Source organism: Cryptomeria japonica, chromosome 2 (assembly GCF_030272615.1).
Source record: "Cryptomeria japonica chromosome 2, Sugi_1.0, whole genome shotgun sequence".
Taxonomy (NCBI): Eukaryota; Viridiplantae; Streptophyta; class Pinopsida; order Cupressales; family Cupressaceae; genus Cryptomeria; species Cryptomeria japonica.
Window position 1 is genome coordinate 345,706,858 of NC_081406.1, and position 19,936 is coordinate 345,726,793.

A 19,936-nucleotide genomic window follows, 5' to 3' on the forward strand; every position below is an offset into this window, starting at 1 on the left:
TAAATTTCTCATTAATTCCAAACAATTCAGTTTAATAGTTTTCACATAAATAATTTCCCAATCTTTACTTTTGTCAAATTTTAGTAAGTTTCATGCTATCAAAATTTTAATTCCAATTAACTTTAAGTTATATTAATTTCATTTTTCCTACAAGCAACTCAATAGTATTAGATCATACTTTTCAATATTATTTTCAGAAAATTTAATTTTTAACCTTAATTGCTTTTCAAATCCCTCTCCAATCTTTGAGTGCTAATGGTTGGAATGCTTTTTCTACAATCTTCAATGATTTTGGTCTTATCGAGCTCTAAAATTGTGCCCTTTTTAAATTTTAATACTTCTTCAAAAGAAGTTCAAAAATAAAATCTAATAATTTTCAACTTGTTTAATTTGATTTCTTAGAAACATGTAAAATCAAGTCTTCAAAAATATTTAATTAAAATAATGAAATATTTTAATTAATAATCTATTATTAAATTATCATTCTATCATTTATTATCCTCAAAGTCAAAACCAAACTTTAATTAAATTTCTTTTTAACTATTCTTCAAAAGAATATTATTACTTTATTTCAAGCACCCTTTTAAAAGCTTTTCCACATAATTTGTGTAATAATAAAAATCCACTCTTCTTATTTTACTTCTAGTCCATTGTTTTAGCTTTATATTAATATTTATCTACAAATTAATATTCTTACAAAATCCTAAAAAATAGATTTAATTTCAATATATCTCCCCATATATATTTATTTAATTCTAACATTATCTCTTATTCAATTCTTGATGTTAAATATTCACACACATTACAATTAATTTGATTCTTATGTGAACCAATAATCTTACCTAACTAGTAATTCAATAAGCTCATACAATATGTAATGAAAAATAGAGACATAAAAAGCTTCTAAAATATGTCACTTCTAAAAAGGAATGTGAGAAAAGTTATATGGTGTATATGGAAATGTAAGGATTCCTCTGTAATTATAAAATATGCAGAATACATGTATTTATACACAATAGTATATGCAATGCCCCAAGCCTCATACCAATTTTTTTTTGAAAGAACAAGACAAGAATGAATCCATCATTCAAGATATGGTATTGACATCTCACATTGCACACTAATGCGCACACAAAGTGTCATATCAAGCACAGTGACACACAAGACAACATCACCATTTCTTGAAGTAAGGTAGCACAAGATCCTATGAGAGAGTGGGGCTTCTATATCATTATGATTGAGTCCTAACCCATTATCAAATTTTTAGACTTAACTTTAAACCACCAAAAGTATAAACATGAAACTGAAATGCGGGAACATAAAACAATCAACCACAAAATCAACCCAAATGGGAAAAACCACAGTGGGATTTGAACCCACAATATTATTTCACTATAGCCAGTAGAAAAACAATATTATAATATGGGGAATGCACAGGCATTCAGGCACACTCCCTAGAGCTCACTCCTCAAATACAATAAGGGCTACAACCCCGGAAGGCTCACTTCCTTACTGATTAATTACAATGATGAATTACGGCAAATTGAACTCCAAAATAGCATTTGTAATGCTTGGATGAGTTTTGGTTAAGTGCCAAATATACTGACTTGATCACTTCTGCTGCTTTGCCCTGTTCACTGTCTCAGTCAGCTACCAAATCAAGAATGTGCACGTAAAACTGCGCCAAAACGGATTCTCGATCACCACTTGCTCGCATACAATCATATCATACACCAAAAAGATCATTTACACTGGTCTTATATATCCATAATCACAAAATAAATCATTTACCATGTCGGCCTACTAGTGTAACGTGTAGTCTCATGTCAACTTGACCGGATCACAAAGGATGAATGTGGATCACCAAAACAACAATAAAATGATGTATCTATGTCGGCCCAATTATCCCAAACACAATTCAATACACCACAATCATCGGAAAGCTTCCAGACCAAAATTGCTCCGTTTATCCCAAAATACTGGTTAACTGGCTACCAGTTGATGTCCTCTTCCAGATGTCAAGATCTGTGATTATCGGATGGGAATCTCATGAAGAGTTTCCATCAATGACAACCCTAAACCAATAATCAACCATCAGAAGCCACCATATGAGTGTCGATTGCCAACAATCTCCCCCTTTGGCATTGATGGCAACACTCATGAAAAATGGCCAAGTGTTGAGAAATGTACATCGAATCAAAAGAATTTCTAAGGATCCCCCTTAGACAAAGAATTCCACTCTCCTATACTGTACACTTTTCACCGTTTCTCTCCCCCTTTGACAACAATGCCAAAGATGGGTGTTGTCCAAAACTTATATACATAGATACTTGCTGAAGACTTTACAAATACTTGAAGATGTCAACAAAAATGGTCTTCAAAAATCCTAGGTGAGTGTCCCACCCGCTCTTCAAGTTATCCAAAACTGTAATAAATGCACGAAATACAGTGGCATGAATCTCTACTTCCTTCAGATTAGATGACACATGTTTAGCCATCGCCTTCATGCAGTCTACCTTATTGCTTAACATGGTGTCCAACCGAGGGGCAATCCTATGAGAGAGTGGGGCTTCTATATCATTATGATTGAGTCCTAACCCACTATCAAATTTTCAGACTTAACTTTAAACCACCGAAAGTATAAACATGAAACTGAAATGCGGGAACAAAAAACAATCAACCACAAAATCAACCCAAATGGGAAAAACCACAGTGGGATTTGAACCCACAATATTATTTCACTATGGCCAGTAGAAAAACAATATTATAATATGGGGAATGCACAGGCATTCAGGCACACTCCCTAGAGCTCACTCCTCAAATACAATAAGGGCTACAACCCCGAAAGGCTCACTTCCTTACTAATTAATTACAATGATGAATTACGGCAAATTGAACTCCAAAATAGCATTTGTAATGCTTGGATGAGTTTTGGTTAAGTGCCAAATATACTGACTTGATCACTTCTGCTGCTTTGCCCTGTTCACTGTCTCAGTCAGCTACCAAATCAAGAATGTGCACGTAAAAATGCGCCAAAACGGATTCTCGATCACCACTTGCTTGCATACAATCATATCATACACCAAAAAGATCATTTACACCGGTCTTATATATCCATAATCACAAAATAGATCATTTACCATGTCGGCCTACTAGTGTAACGTGTAGTCTCATGTCAACTTGACCGGATCACAAAGGATGAATGTGGATCACCAAAACAACAATAAAATGATGTATCTATGTCGGCCCAATTATCCCAAACACAATTCAATACACCACAATCACCGGAAAGCTTCCAGACCAAAACTGCTTCGTTTATCCCAAAATACTGGTTAACTGGCTACCAGTTGATGTCCTCTTCCAGATGTCAAGATCTGTGATTATCGGATGGGAATCTCATGAAGAGTTTCCATCAATGACAACCCTAAACCAATAATCAACCATCAGAAGCCACCATATGAGTGTCGATTGCCAACAATCTCCCCCTTTGGCATTGATGGCAACACTCATGAAAAATGGCCAAGTGTTGAGAAATGTACATCGAATCAAAAGAATTTCTAAGGATCCCCCTTAGACAAAGAATTCCACTCTCCTATACTGTACACTTTTCACCGTTTCTCTCCCCCTTTGACAACAATGCCAAAGATGGGTGTTGTCCAAAACTTATATACATAGATACTTGCTGAAGACTTTACAAATACTTGAAGATGTCAACAAAAATGGTCTTCAAAAATCCTAGGTGAGTGTCCCACCCGCTCTTCAAGTTATCCAAAACTGTAATAAATGCACGAAATACAATGGCATGAATCTCTACTTCCTTCAGATTAGATGACACATGTTTAGCCATCGCCTTCATGCAGTCTACCTTATTGCTTAACATGGTGTCCAACCGAGGGGCAATCAAGTTCTGGAGTTCACCAAATCTCCTCAAAATCATGTCCTTCTCCACATTGAAGCTTGAAATCTAATCATTTAGAGCCAAAATCTCTCCTTCAACACTGCTAGTTAGAGCTACATTGGAATCAAAGGATTGTGAAATACTGACAAGTTTGCCCTGGAAAACACTTATTTGCTTGTCTATATCTACAGTGAATTTAGGCAAAATTAGACAAGACTTATATAATTTACCACCTTTTGTTAGTGTATTTGAAATAACCTGCAGACATTTATTCAATCTCACCCTATCATCTTCAATCATCTTCCATAATGTCTATATCCTTACATCCTTAAATCTATCCAAAACTCTCTTAGTAGGAGACTTTTCTAAAGAATCAAAACTAGTATTTACATTATTAATCAATTGTAATAATTTACCAAAGTGGATAGCATTAGAATCTAATTGTACATTTGGAGCCACCTACTGCAAAACATCGACAAACATCAAAATGAGCTTTTTGTCTTCTGACTCATACTTCACCAGATCCTAACTGGCTTGAGCTTGAACAACTGCAACAAGCATTAGCTTCTTGGCAGGGGACATCTGTCCAAGGTTGAGAGGACCATCTAGATTAATGGAGATCTGAGGTGGGGTCCTAGAAACTGCAGGAGTGTCAATTTCCGGATCAACAACTCCTTTGCCCTTGTCTACCTCAACAACCTTTGCCTCTGTACACTTAGATTCCTTTTTCCCTTCTTCATCCCCTTTATCTTGTGCATAGGTGTTGCCACTTGGTGTAGTATCATCCTTTTGAATTTTGGGGGCTATTGTATTGTCTATTACTGGAGGATTATCACCAGCCTTAGCATCAAGTGTTGTGTTGCCTTGATCTTTGGGATGTCCCTCAGTCTGAGTTTCATCCTTCTGACCACCAGAAAAACCTTGCTTTTCTTCTAGCTAAGAAGACTTAAATGCATCTTTGTACAAAGGATCATTTACAATTATTTTTCTCCATATATCTTATTTTTGCTTTCTTACCTCTTCCACCTTGCCTATCATTAACCTGTTTACCCTGTTTTTGCTTCTAAATTATTTCTTGTTAGCTTTTTTAATGAGTCTTTTGACTTCATCTCGGGTGATATAGGTGCAAACATTTATCAGCTCTGTTTCTTTCATCTCCTTATCTGTCTTGCCAGCAGTTAGTCTCCTTCTATCAATAAGGTTGTATAGGTCCTTAGGGATGCTCTTCTCCAGCTCAATAAATGTTTTATTAAAATTATGCAAATATAAAACAACTGCTTCTTCTACATTTCTCTGATCAACCTCATTCAGATTTGCATAATACACTCCAATATTATTCAAATTTCCATCCACAATTACCTCATCAATTAACTGATCTATTGACAATGAAGGAACATATGTAGATTTACCTTGCTTATCATCGGACTCAAGTTGAGTTTTAACCTTTCTTTCTTTTTGAGGTCTTCCGACAGGGGCAAGATCAGATTTTGCTTTCTTGCTTTGTTGGGCTCCACTGGACTACAGCTTCCTCACCACTCTTGCAAATTCACCTTTCTTCTTCACCTTGCTTGCTTCCTCCTCAAATTTTATCTAAGAGGCCACTAGAGTCACAACAAAATAAGTCCGCTTGGACTTCTCCTTTTTCTTCAATACTCCCTTTCCGGATGGGCTCGGTCCTGAAGATGTTGTCACCAGAGTAGGGGCAAACTTGGAGGGAATCAGATCAACCTTAGTCTTTTTAGTTTCCTTTTTGGCCTCCTTCTGAACATGTTTTTCTCTTGCTTGCTTCACCTCCTCCCAAGTGAATCCCATCTGCACTGCCACTTCCTCAACCTTCTTTGTAACCTTCCTTTTTCTAGCAGGTGCAGTGAATATTTATGCAATTCAAGGTCTTTCTCCTTGAATGTTCCAAATATTCCTTCTTTAGGATCAATCAGTTGACTCAATAGGTGTTGAGCATATGCCTCAAGCGTGATAGAGTCAACTTCATACCCCACGGGCATGATCCACACTGTCCTAGGCTCCACGGCTTCCATTTGACACTGATCTTTATCAACCATGAAACAAACAATTTGCTCATATTCCTCCATAATCTCCTTAGGGATTCTTTCTTTGTTCTTCATTGCAGCTTGGAAAGAATTGAAATAACCCTAGAGAGAAGATATTCTCATTGTGGAATATCCTATTCCCCACAATCCCTCTTTGATTTGCATTGCCACTGGTCTATCATAGGCCCATTGGACCTTTCCTTTTACAATGAGTATCTCATTTAGGAAATATAAGGCCAAGAAGATAAGAAGAGTTCCATATTTAAAAGTGTGCTTCTTATCTTGCTTAATTTTCTTCAAATTACTCATCAAATCATTTAGAAGGACTGTACATAGATCATACCTCATGTCATTCTTCAACATATGATATGCAGAGTATATGGTAGTTCCGAAGACGAAGTTGTGTTTGTTGAACTGGTAAACTTTGTATCTGACCACCATTGATGCAAAATTCACATCATGCTCCAAAATGTCATTTATGGTCATCGCTTTGTTGTCGAACTTGGAACCAGTAGTGGCTATCACTATGTTATTCGACACTTTTCTCAAGCCAGGTACTTCACCAGTTTCATTGAGGCAAGTCACAACTTGAATTTCCTGTTTAGTGATCTTGTGAGGCCTATCAAGCCATATGAACTCATCATGAACTCGACTAAGAATATACCAGATCCACTTTGCTTCATCGAACAACAAAAAATGGACGAACTGTGAAAAACCCTTGTCCTAAAGAACCCTATATTATGGTTTGAGATTTCCCAATCTGTCTGCCAAGTGTTTATTGTATAGGTTCAACATATCAGCATTACCAAGCTCCTCAAGATCACAATGGATGTATGCCCTAATATCCTCATTGTGAAAGGGTGTTTCTTGAAAATAGGTCTAGCTCTATCCTTAATCTCTACAACCAATGGGGTAGCAATTCCAGAAGCTGAAGCCATTTCGAACTTAGGGTTTGCAGAAATAGATAGTTTGAAACAGATAAATACCTTGATTCGCAACCGGGCGCTGGAATTCACTTTAGAATTGCTGAAATCGCAATTGAGATCACCAAATCACTTCGCTCTCCTTCTCTGCACTAATCTCTTGATTGCATTGTGACAAATGAAACTTTGAAATGCCCTTTTAACCTTCAAAAACTTAATTCTTCATTGCAATAAATGTTGTAGCCGGTTACCTTGATTTTTACAAAGTCGCTTACTAGAGCATCAAATCTTCTCTGAAACTTATGCATAAAATTTGCATATATGATTTAAGCCTTCTACAACCTTCCAGAATTGATTGCAGATCATTGAAGAGGGGGTTCTTAGAATTTGCATGAAAAGTCCCCCCTAAGGCATAAATCCTTAGTTACCGGATGAAGATCCTGCACCAGATTCGGGTGTAGATCCATTGTTTTCTTTGGATTCATCTTTTTTGACCCACATCTTCTCATGTTTGCCTCTGATCTCTTCTACCTTTTCCTTTCCCTTCTCATCTGATTTGTTTTTGTCTACCAGAGCACTATTCTTGCTTCTACAGTACTTTGTAATGTGATCGGTTTTGTTGCATGCACGACAAACAACATTTTGCACATGTCTAAAGTTCATTTGATTTGGTTAGATCCTGCATTGACTAGAGATATGTCCAAACATCCCACAAGCATAGCACCTCTTGTTTTGGAAGTTATTCATTACTGCTCTATACATATTTGACTTGTGACCAAAATTATTGCATATGAAACACTGACCGGTAAAGGTAGAAACATTATTCATGTTGTTCATTCTATTATTAATCCTACTTCTACATTGATTCACCATATAGGGCTTTCCAATCATTTTTTTCGGTAGATGATGATGCATGAAAAGCAGGTTTAGACTTTGTAACTCCAGAGGGTCCAAATTCTTCAAGCTCAAAAGTAGATAATTTCCCAATTAGAATGTCTATGTTAACTGAAGTGTTTGCCATTGTTCTCAATTCATTAATTGCAGTAGCCTTCATCTTGTAAGCTAGTGGTAGGGCTCTCAAAACTTTAGAGACTATTTCGTCTTCACTCAGAGATCCTCCACAACATTGAATTCCCATGACAATCTCATTTACTCTTTTCATAAATGTAGCAATTCTTTCATTATCTTCCATCTTCAAGTTCTCATATCTTACCTGGTAACCATCAAGTTTAACAATTTTGACAGTAGGGTCACCTTCATTCAGAGTTTTTAATTTATCCCACATAACCTTTGCAGATGATTTATCAGTCAATCCCATGATTTGTTGATTAGTGAGTGCACACAAGAGGCCTTCTCTAGCTCTGCAATCATTTTCAATATTTTTGTCCAAGTTTGCAGGAGCAGGATTGCCAAATGCTAGATCATAAGGTGTAAATCCTTTCTCAGTGATCTCCCAAATATCCTTGCCAAGAAATCTAAGACGAGTCTCCATTCGGATTTTCCATATCCCATAGTTTGTTCCATCAAGCTTAGGGATTTCTCTTCTGAAAATAGCTGCCGGTGGATTTGAAGTATTAGCTGCCATAGGATCTACCTCAAGCGATTAAACTTCTGCAAAAGAGAACCAAAGCTCTGATACCAATTGTTAGAATAATTGGTGGACAACTGAGAGGGGGGGGGGGTGAATCAGTTGTCAACAGATTATATTAATCAAACCACTTTATAACCTTTAACCGGAGCACATAAAGATTGAATACCAGAATAGCAGAAACAGATACCGATAAGCAATAAAACTTAAGAATGAAACAAAGAATTAACATAATGCAACCATACCACATAACACCATGATTTGTACGTGGAAAACCCGGTAAAGGGAAAAACCACGATGGGAAGCCTACCCACAGTCAAATAATACTTCTACAAAAAGTATGTGATAAAATAAGGGGCCTGCACATGCAGGAAGGCACAATGCCTAGAGCGTACTGCTCATTACAAAGGAGTCTCACTGACTGCAAAGAGGTTATAACCACCTCAATATAATTGGACAAAAATCCAGAAGAATGAACTGCCAATGATAGCATCTACTATGCCTGATTACAGTCTCGGTTAAGCTCAATATTGAAAGCCTTTGACCTCTTACATAAACCCAATTCAATCACCTATGATCGACCAAATCTCCTTCGCATATGATCTTTCATTCCATGACCATGACCACCACAATATACAATGAGATCTTACATCAATTTATACAAACCCTAAGGCCTAAACTAATTACGTCGGCCACCTAAAAGATATTATAATAAGATCATTACATACATCCACATTACAATGATATACCATGTCGGCTTTAGACCAAAACAACATTAACCAATCCATAAATCATCCAAGTAACATGTAGAGAACACATAACATGATACCAGTCTATAACCTAGACCCCAATAGATTCACCACGCCAAAGCAATGTCCCCAATCAGTCGAGGCACGAACAAAGATCACCTTCTGCATCCTGAATTCCATCTAGAAGCCGCACCAACACCACTTATGCATCCTGTCAAACATTCTCAGTAAAAGCTTTGTCGGTAAAACCTTAAACCCTTGCTGGTAGAGGCTTACTAGAGTGTATGATAGCATCCGATCATCAAGTCAATACTAACTGACAAAAACATACTCCAGAAACATCAAACCAAACATATTCCATTGATCCAAACATGTCGGTAGTATCCAACTGATAGTCCCTTCTGCCTGTAGCACTAGTTCTTCTACCGATAACCAAAATCTATTTGCCAGTAACCAATCATAACAACTAGTGTTGACATCAATGACAAAACATCAATGCAACACATAATCAATTCCTTCATATTGCCAACAATATCAGCCCTAATTTTAGGGGAAGCCTAATAGTTAAAAGAGTTGTAGATACATCAAATGTGGAAGCTTCAAAGTTAACTAAGGATGTGGCCAAATTGGCCCATGAGACAGCTAAAAGGGAAAAGGCGAATAAAGAAGAATACCAAAGAAAGTATGAAAACCTTTTTGGTGAATATAACAAGGTGCAACAGAGATACATTGAGTTGCAATCTCAGGTTCAATTTCTGGAACAGAAACAATTGGAAGCATCCCATGTTGCCCCTTTAACTTCTTCAACACCATCAACATCAAGGTCTCCTCCTATCACCCTTGTTGATGCAGCAACTCAATGTTCTTCATCAGAGCCAATTGTTGAAGAACCAACCAGGTTAACTGATCCAACAAAAGCTCAACTGTTGGAGAAGATCTTAGAATTGGAGAATAAATTAAAGGAATCAAAGGATAAATCTTCCTTTGAGAAAAGAGAGATAGTTAGCTCTATACTAACTCATTTAAATGAAAAAGTTGACAGCAGGTTGAATAGTATTCATTATTTATATTGTTCATTTTTAAACATTCAAGGTTTTGATTCGGATGAAGAGACGACAATAACTTTGTATACAAAGTGGTTACCAAGGGCAAGTGAGCTTAGATTGATGTCAATGGCTTCTAAATATCACACTGAGAGGCCACCTACACTTCAACCAACCTATTTGTTGGGCAATAAGCCTAAATCCAGCCAGAAAGTATAGAGAGAAAAATAAGAGAGTTGATGAGGAGTTTCAATGAGCTAACTGATACACTTCTGCCAGGGATTTTGGATGATAATGGAGCTGTCAAGCCTTTGCAGCTATGAAAGGAAGAGGTAGAGAGGATCATCAACACTCAAGTGCAGCTAATTTGCGAGGATTTGGATATTGATTTGTTGGAGAACAGTATGGACAAAATTGTATGCACATGGATATTTTTTTTTGTCTTTTGAAAGAGAAGCAAATCAATTTGCTATAAAGTATGCTCCATATAGGGCAAAAGATGATGAGTTCATGAGTTTTAAGTGGCCATCCGCTGAAAAGTACAATGAATGGAGAAAGACATATTTGAATGAGGAATGAAAACTGCAAACAATTAGCTAGCCACCTTTTTGACGTGATACTTTGGTAAACAATTTTGCCTTCTTGTAGCAGTTACCTTTTTGAACATAAGCAACAACAAGGTGGGCCCGTATCAAGATCTTTTTCAGAAACAACAAGGAAGATAGAGTGCATAAAGTATTATGATGAAGCGATTACAGACATTTTGGTCTTGGTTGTGACATTCCTCAAAAGGAATATTTTTTAACAGAATTATGTATGACCAGTCATTTTATTGACAGGTGTCTCCTCTGGCCTGTAGCTTGTTTGCTCCCTTATTTTCTATAAAAGGGAATTCAAAGCCAAGAGATAGGGTTCCGGTTTTGTACTCTGTACTTAGTTTTCTAAATAGGAGTCATAGGTTCCATTAGCAAGTTTTAGGTGTGAATGAGCAAAGTGTAAAGTCTTTTTGTAGAGAAAAAATACAATGAGTCTAATGTCATATTTTGTGCAGGTTTTTGAAGGACTGAATTGTACATTGTCTTATGACAGATATAGCATTTGAGTAAATGAAATAGAATCCAAGCTTATTTCTCTCCATTTGTATGATTCTATTATCTTTTGAATGAAATATAATCAAGGATTTCCTTCATTCATTGCATTGTTGTGATGTATGTGATTTGTGTTTATGCTTTGGTCTAAGGGACCAATTAAATGCTTAAACAAAATTGCAGAGTGGTAGGGCTTGTGTAGGGATTCTGATAAGTAGTTTGGGTTTGGGTTATAGTAGAGGTATATTGTAATGCAATATATTCTTAGTTCAATATCCTATCAGATAGATTATGTTGTAATTCATCTTACAGTTCATGAATTTGACTCCCCAATGGAATGAGGCATTGGTTATAGCTTGTCTTAAGTCTTTATAGTCAGTTTTATGCTCGGTTCATTTGTATTTTCTATAAATTGTTGATTATCATAATACTTTTCATTTTATGTTTGTTATTATATGTTTTGTCCATCTCATGCTCCAATAGGTTGAGGATCATTGAAGAATTCACCATTCTTGAGCATTCTCCCTCTTTGTTGAGCCTACATATGAGATTATTTGCTTTGTTTTAGTGCAATTTGTGAGTATGGTACATAGATCATAAATTCACTAAGGGATCACCCTCTTGGGTCTTGCAGAGCCCAAAGTGTAGAAGGATCTGTTGAATCCTTGTCATAGTTGGTCCAAGTTCTAGAGGACATTGATAGCTGGAGTTGGCTTCTCCATACATATTTGAAGAATCAACTTGGTCTCTGCTTGTTGCAGTGTAAACCCTTTGGAGAACAAAACATCTATCACTCCTAAGAAATGTACAACATTTTGGCAAACATTTGAGACGCTTATCCCTATTATAGTGTAATATGAAGAACAATCATTTCAAAATTTTATTGTAGCTAATATTAAGACATGAGAGCCTGAAAATAATCTCCTTGGTGTTAGACAAACTTAACTCTATAACCACAAGGCCAAATATACTAGTGTGGTGAAATGAAGACCACAATGCATATATCTTGTCTTAGAAAAATATATTGCTTAACCCTTAGACAAATTTTTTGAATCATACAAGTATTAATAATGACTGAATATATCTTTCATCTAACTCCTTGAACATGTTGAAATAAATCAATATAATTTCATTCCTTATTCAAAACATAAACAATGAGTTAGTTGCTTAACCATGTACATACCATGCTTCCAGGTTGTCATACTGTCATGAATACATCTACTTTTCTTTTGGACTACCATACTTGTCCTCAATCATGTTGATCCCATGTCTCCATATGTGTCAAATCATTTCTCTCAAATATTTTCATCCAAACTATTTCTTAGGCACTTCAACTACACCAATCCATCATTATACAACATCTCTATGCAACCATTTCTTAGCCTCTTCAACATCTCTACTAAAATATGATATTGTCATCAATGGTAAGTTCACATCAATGAAAATATATATTGTACATATTTCCAACAAGATGTTCCCTATGTTCAACCTATAAAATGTCTTCTCTAGATGAATTTGTTGTGAAACTCTCTAGGGAAATAAAATACTGCTAATGGATACAATTAAACCACCTAAGTCATGTCTTAGCTATAAATCAAGGCACAAAAGAACATAAAGTTTCTAGCAAGTAGGAGAGGAAAAAAAAGTACTTGGGAGAGAAGAAAAAATATTAAAAATCTACTGCTTGAAAAGTAGATAATTAGGCTCGTTCAAAAGGTGAACAATCTAAGATGGAGAATATCAAGTGTCCTTACTATGCCATGATGAATATGTATGTTTAATGAAACAAATAGATCACCTTTCATATATTTTATAAAATAAAAATATCAAGGTTCCTAATTTAGTCAAACAAAGTTTATCAAAAGGGTCTTCTAAGGATATAGAAAGTACGGGGAAAGCAAAGGGCAAGGTCCTAGTTTTTTCTTCACAACCAAATATTTAGTCATTGGGTCAGGGGGTTCACACCACTTGGCTTCTTCAAAAGAGTATTTTACCTCTTTATATCCATGTTCTATGCCTACCATACTAATGTTTGATAATAGCCTTGTTAAATTGCATGGGAGAGGGTTTGTTGATGTGGGCAATGAGACATTTCAAGATGTTATTGTATTCTTTTTTTGTTGTCATGTCTCATCTTTTTGGCTTGATTAAATTAATGAAATAAAATTGATTTTGATATTAATTAGTTATCCTTTCTTAATTTGAAATGTTTGAATATTCTATAAATAATGTAGTATATGAAATTCAAATGAAAAGAGGATGATTGAATTATGTTAGTATTATGTTTTCCCTACCATGTACATATTCTGGTTATAATTTTGATAACCAACATATCGATGCGTGAATGAGTGTGTTAAGTGCATGTATGAGTTGAAGGTAGGAACATGGCTAAGGAGAGTCTAGTCAATCGGTAAAGAATTGACAAGATGGATACCTATCATGCACACCACGTAGTTCCATGTAGAGATTGCATTTGAATGACATGATGTATGTTTTTTGAATGATTTGATAATGCATACATATAATTGTTATTTTATTATTACGATTATTTTAGAATGGGATAATGCTATTATTGTGGGGAGAAAAATTGAGGATGAGTGATTGAAGGGGTGAAACCCTAAACCAGGGGTCTTTGCATGTGGTGGAGGAGGGTGTCGGCCTCCTTCATGCAGGTAAGCAACCCATGACCCTTCTTGCCTTGTGCATTTATTTTTCTTTGGTGTTAGTTGTTGTCTCCATGTAGCCAGTTAGACTAGTAAATTCTATGTAGCCTCCTTCTCATTCATCACCATTATGGATGGAAACTCACTTGGTACAGATGGTATTAAAGGAGTTTCAAATTCACTGGACATCAAATCATTTAAGGAATATTTGGTAAAAAAACTAGTAGAAATACTAGAGGCAACAAAATTCAAAAGCATTCTTGTTGTGCTCTTGGAAAGTAATGAAGAATCAAGAAGAAGAGAAGGTAATAAGCCTACCATTACCATATCCAGACTTCCTATTGTCTCTAATTTTGATATTATCATTATTATATCTGATGAAAAAACTCAATTAATAAACACTACCATTTTTAGTAGTCATGGATACTAGTAAGATCTTGGCCTAAAAAATCTTTGATGAGTGGCTCTAAAATGTCTGAGCTAAAAAATTAGGTTTTCAATTTTTTTTGTAGGTGTAAAGTGGAAAATCGAACCCTAGGTGTTCCCCCACTCCATGGAGAGAGAAAGGAGGTCACTAGGATTGACGGTTTTCACTTAGGAGAGACTTTACATTCAAAAGAGGGGTTGAAACCCACAAGATCCAATCCCACACAATGCAAGACTGGATTCTAAATGAGTTTCAAGGGTGGAGACATCAAGGATACCCTCTTTTGTAAAGAATGTAGATAGAAGGATTGAACTAGGAGTGTATGTAGAGTAAGAAAGATTCGCTTGTAGACAGAGATTCAGACACGGGATGAAGCCACAGACCTAAAATTAGTAGTAAAATGTCGAGATGAAGCTATCCTGCAAGTTTGAGCGAAAGTTGACGGGACAATGGCGCCCGGAGTGCACACGGTCCTCCGAAAAATCCGCGAAACGAAGGGGGATCTGTTCGTCTCTGCACAAGGATTCCAGATCTTCAATTACAACCGCGTACCTGCAACCTACACATAGAAAAGAGAGGACGATTGGGGGGTTAGGGATTAGGGGTTTGCCTTTAGGTCAAACCCCAGTTTTGGAATTAACCAAGAAATGAGAATGCTGTAAATGTAAATGTTCGTAATGTAATCAAGTACTGATACCTTTTTGTAAGAATGTTTGTATTCTTACATGCGAAGGTGTAATGATGTTGTATGTTGTATGTTGTAAGTGATCTCCTCTTCAATGGTTGAATCCTTGTCTTGAATGCAACACTTAGCCTTGAATGGAGACTTAGAATGCTCAATTGCTTGAAGGAATGCTTGAATGCTTGAATGTTTGAATGTTTGAATATCGCTTCCGCCTCATGCACACACATGTTTTTTTTTCTCTTTTTTCCTCTTCCCCCTTTTGAAAGGGGAAATGTAGTTTATATACTTGTCAATTAGGGTTAGGAGATTGATTTTTCCGACCTTAGGCCGACCTAGGAACATTATTTTCCAAATTGCAAACTTAAAGACCCGATGCCCAACAAGAGACCGGGCCCAAAATAGGGCCAGGGACTAGGGCGTTGGGCGCCATGGTCCTGAGGGACCAGGGTGCTAGGCGCCATGGTCTTGGAGGACCAAGGCGCTGGGCGCCATGGTCCCACCTCCTGGGACAACAGGGTGCAAGGAGGATCAGGCCAAGGTGCAGAAAGATGCAGTTTTTGATGTCGTAAACAGGTTTCGGGGTCTCCATTCAGGTTCAACATTGCGCCGCCATCGTGAAGACCCAAATGCAGTCGAAATTGCAAGTGTCGCAATTTTAGGACGCTACAGTAGGATGTTGCAAAAAGGGATTTTTATTATGTTTTTCAAGGATACTAAATCTCAAAAGGCTGTAGTAGAGAGGCAATAGTAGTGCATAGGTAATTTTACTTTTAGGGCTCTCAAACGGTCATTGGATACAATCAATGATGAGATTATGGCCCTTTCTTGCCCTCACTAGATTGTCATCAATAATCTTCACCCTTTGCTTTGGAATTTAATTTTGCAAGTGCTAGAGTTGGTGGGGAAATTTCTTCAGGTGGATAACACTCACTTTTTCCCTCCCCATAGAGATGTTAGTGTGTTAATCTCAATTAGTCTTGGTTGTTTCCTCCTTAGATTCTTAGAATTTCTTATTAATGATGAGTTTGTTACCTGTGTTATTGAAATGTTGGGTGGTTTAAACACTTACTTTTTGTGTCACTGTGAAGTCCACATCAAAAGGAATTTAAATATCCTTGCATGGTGAAAAAAGTCTATCAAACCTGTTGAAGGGGATAACCCTAATCCCAATGGCAGAACTACCCTTGTTGTCTCCTTGCTCCACTAGGCTAATATCCTTGCACCATCAAGCTCTAGCATGACAGTTGCTCATAACAAGAAAGGCCATCGCATTGCCAAGATTAAGTACTTAAAATATGTTGTTTGAGTCACTTCATAGGACTCTCTGACATAGTTACCCACATTTGACAATTTGCTGAAGATTGGGGGCTTCAATGTTGACTTGCTTCCTTATTCAACAATCTCTATCTCTCTTTGGATAGTTTACTATGCCTAAGCCTCATAAGGTGAGAAGGAAAGATGTTCAACAATTAGTGTTGGAGAATATTAGGAGGAATAATAGTAACATGGTGAAGGTGACTCCAATGAATATTGTTAATGTTAGCTAACCAACTACTGACAGTAATACTACCCAGTTGGATGTTGTTTCTCTTCTACAACTGAATGTGACTAGTGTATCTGAGAATGGTAGAGATTATTTTATTAAATCCATGATTATGTATTTTTGAGAATAATGGCCATAACAATATGGGTTTGAGTGGGTCAGATGATTTGGTTAACCCCAAGGGGAGACCATCTCGCTTAATGTTAACCAATAGTTTCAATGCCCTTTTAGATCCCTTTGATGAGCTCTCTCACCCCAATGACTCTAGTGAGTGCTTCTCTTCCTCTCCTCATGAGGAGAACCAGACCACCGCCCATGATCAATATCCTAATGTTATGTCCCTTGTTCCCAGTCTCCATATTGGATCTAGAGAAGCTAAAGCTACGAGCCTCCTGGATTCTAGGGATAAGATGGATGAATTTGAACCCGATTTGACCAATGAAAATTTGAGTGTGGTTAATAAGGATGAGGATGGACTTCTTGACCTATTCATTGTTCCTCATGTCACTGGGGGCTCCAACATGGAAATGGAGGAACATGTGTGTGCAATCTTGTCAAGATTGAGGAGAAACCTCTTGAACAAAGTAATGGAAAGATTTCCAAAAAGGAGAACTTTGATAAGCTAATTCTAATTGGGAATGATTATCTTTTTGTGTTTAAGAAAAAAAGAGGAAGATTGAAGAACAATGTGTCTCCTCTTCCAAAGAAATATGATAAAAACAAAGATCTACCCAAATGTTTTGACAACTTTAAGGCTACCATGGATATCTCCCTCTAAAGTTTTCATATGTAATTAAACTACATTTCCTGGAATGTCAGGGATCTTAAATCCCCATATAGGAAATATATAATCAACAAATTATTGAATCAGCACAAACATATTGATGTTGTGTTTATGCAGGAATTCAAGGCCACAAAATTGACCCTAGATGTAAACCTAAGGTATATCTGGAAGGACACTACCCAATTTGTTACTAAACAAAGTAAAGGCAAATGGGGTGCAACCAACCTCCTAGCCAAAAAATGGGGAAAATTAGTGACAATAAGTGGGGCTTCCCCATGCAATAGAGTAGTATGGGTCATCATTAATGATAATGAGTCTAAGTTGGGCCTATGCTCTCTATATGTATCCAATGACTACATAGAAATAATCAAACTATGGAAATGTTTCTTCAACCTCCCAGATGTACCTTCGGTAATTGGAGGGGAATTTAACATGGTTGAGCTTCAAGAAGACAAAATAGGAGGTTTAGAATTTGAATGGAAGCATAATGAAATTTTTTACTAGACTAGAATGAAAGAGAAACTTTGACTCTTTGATCCCTTAGAAGGAAAAAAAGAAAGAGTACAAGTATATGTGGTACTCATGGTGTAACTTCCAACAAGGAAAAATAAGGATCTATTATCACCTTGATGAAATCTACACCAATAGGGACTATTTCTCTTTTAAGCAAGTTGAGGGAGGTGTTATGGTTAGAGTGTGCCCTTACACTCTTTCAAATTATCACCTTATTAAGGTTGTGATCACTATGAAAAATATCCACAACAAGCATTTGATCAAGAAAGATAACTTCATGCTCAACAACAATTTGTTCAAATATTAGGATGTCATGTGTGCAATTTATATGATAAGAGATTAATAAATGGGACATCAATATCCCATCCGCCATTAACAAATGGAACAAGAGCATCTATAGATGGAAAATCTTACCAAATGATGGGCAAGAAGAAAGCTAAATATGATAGGAGAATGGAAAATGAGCTCAATGAAAATCTACTTGCCCTTGAGTCCCAAGTTTAATCAAACCTTTCCAACCTAACAGCTACTGAGTATTTGGCTTTGACCATAAATTAATAGAGGAGCTTTCAAACTAAAACAATTCAAGGCCAAGTGGTAAGGGCCAAAATTAATTGGTTGAAATAAAGAGATAAAGGGTCTAAATTTTTCTTTAATTTGCTGAGAGAGAATGAGTTCAAGGAAAGAATAGATAGAATTGGGGAGAAAGGGAAAATAATTGATTGATAATGAGGACATTAAAAAATCCTTTCTAACATATTATAAAATTCTCCTCCTTTAAAGGCTCCTCACCTAATGCTCAGAAAGTTGGGGAGACATGCAAGGCCCTCATCCCAAAATATATTTCTAAGGATGAGGCCAATGTTCTTAAGAGGTCAAACACATTGGAGGAAATCATCAAGGCTAAATTAGCACTCTCAATAATGATAAGGCACTTGGCCTTGATGGGCTTCTGACTGAATTCTACAAAGATGATAAGAGTTGGATAGGTAATGAGGTATAATAAGTATATGAGGAAGCTATTAAAGTAGGATATTTGGGTACTAATATCAACAAAGGGATCATCAAACTACTCCCCAAGGAAAGAGAAAAATCCCTTAATAAAAAATTGGAGACTGATCACTTTGTTAAATGTCTCATATAATATACTTGCCAAGATTGTGGTTCTAATACTTTTCAATATACTTCCCAAGTTTGTTAGTACTGGGCTAATAGAACTAATCAAAGGGCATCTTTGTTCCTAATATATTTTGAAAAGGCTTATGATCCAGTTGAGTGGAGTTTTTTTATCATGATGTTGGAAGAATTTGGTTTTCCCCAAATTGTCATATTATTTGGGTTCTACTAAAGGAGGCTTCTACCCAAGTTGAAATCAATGATCCCATACACACAATTTCACCCTAGGGAGATCCATCATACAGGGTTACCCACTATATCTAGCCCTATTTGTCATTACATCTAATGCAAATTTTTGTCTTCTAAGAGACTCTTCCTATTCCCCAAGGATTAGAGGGATCTCTCTACCCAATAAGGAAGACTTGATCAACATTCAATTTGTAGATAATATGATCCTCTTCCTAGAACTTGAGGAAGAGAACATGGACTCCTTGTTAAAATAAAATAGAGTTATTTTATGAAGCCTTCAGAGCTAAATTATCTACTACCAAGTCTATATTGATAGGATGGGAGGACTCTCCCCCTAGCTAGTGCAAAAAGTACAACTATCAGTGGGGTGGGCCCAACAAGCGAATAAGATACCTTGGAATCTCATTTGTTGTTAACCCATGTTTTAAAGACATGTTGTTGTGGATTAAGAGCAAGATTAACCATAAGCTTAGCAAATGGAACAAACAATACCTCATCATGGTTGGGAGAGTACAAGTGGATCAAAAAAATATTGTCATCCTATAGTATTTATTATGCTTTGGTTTGGCTATTTAGTAACTACCAAATTAATGACATCCAAAAGCATATTAGAAGATTC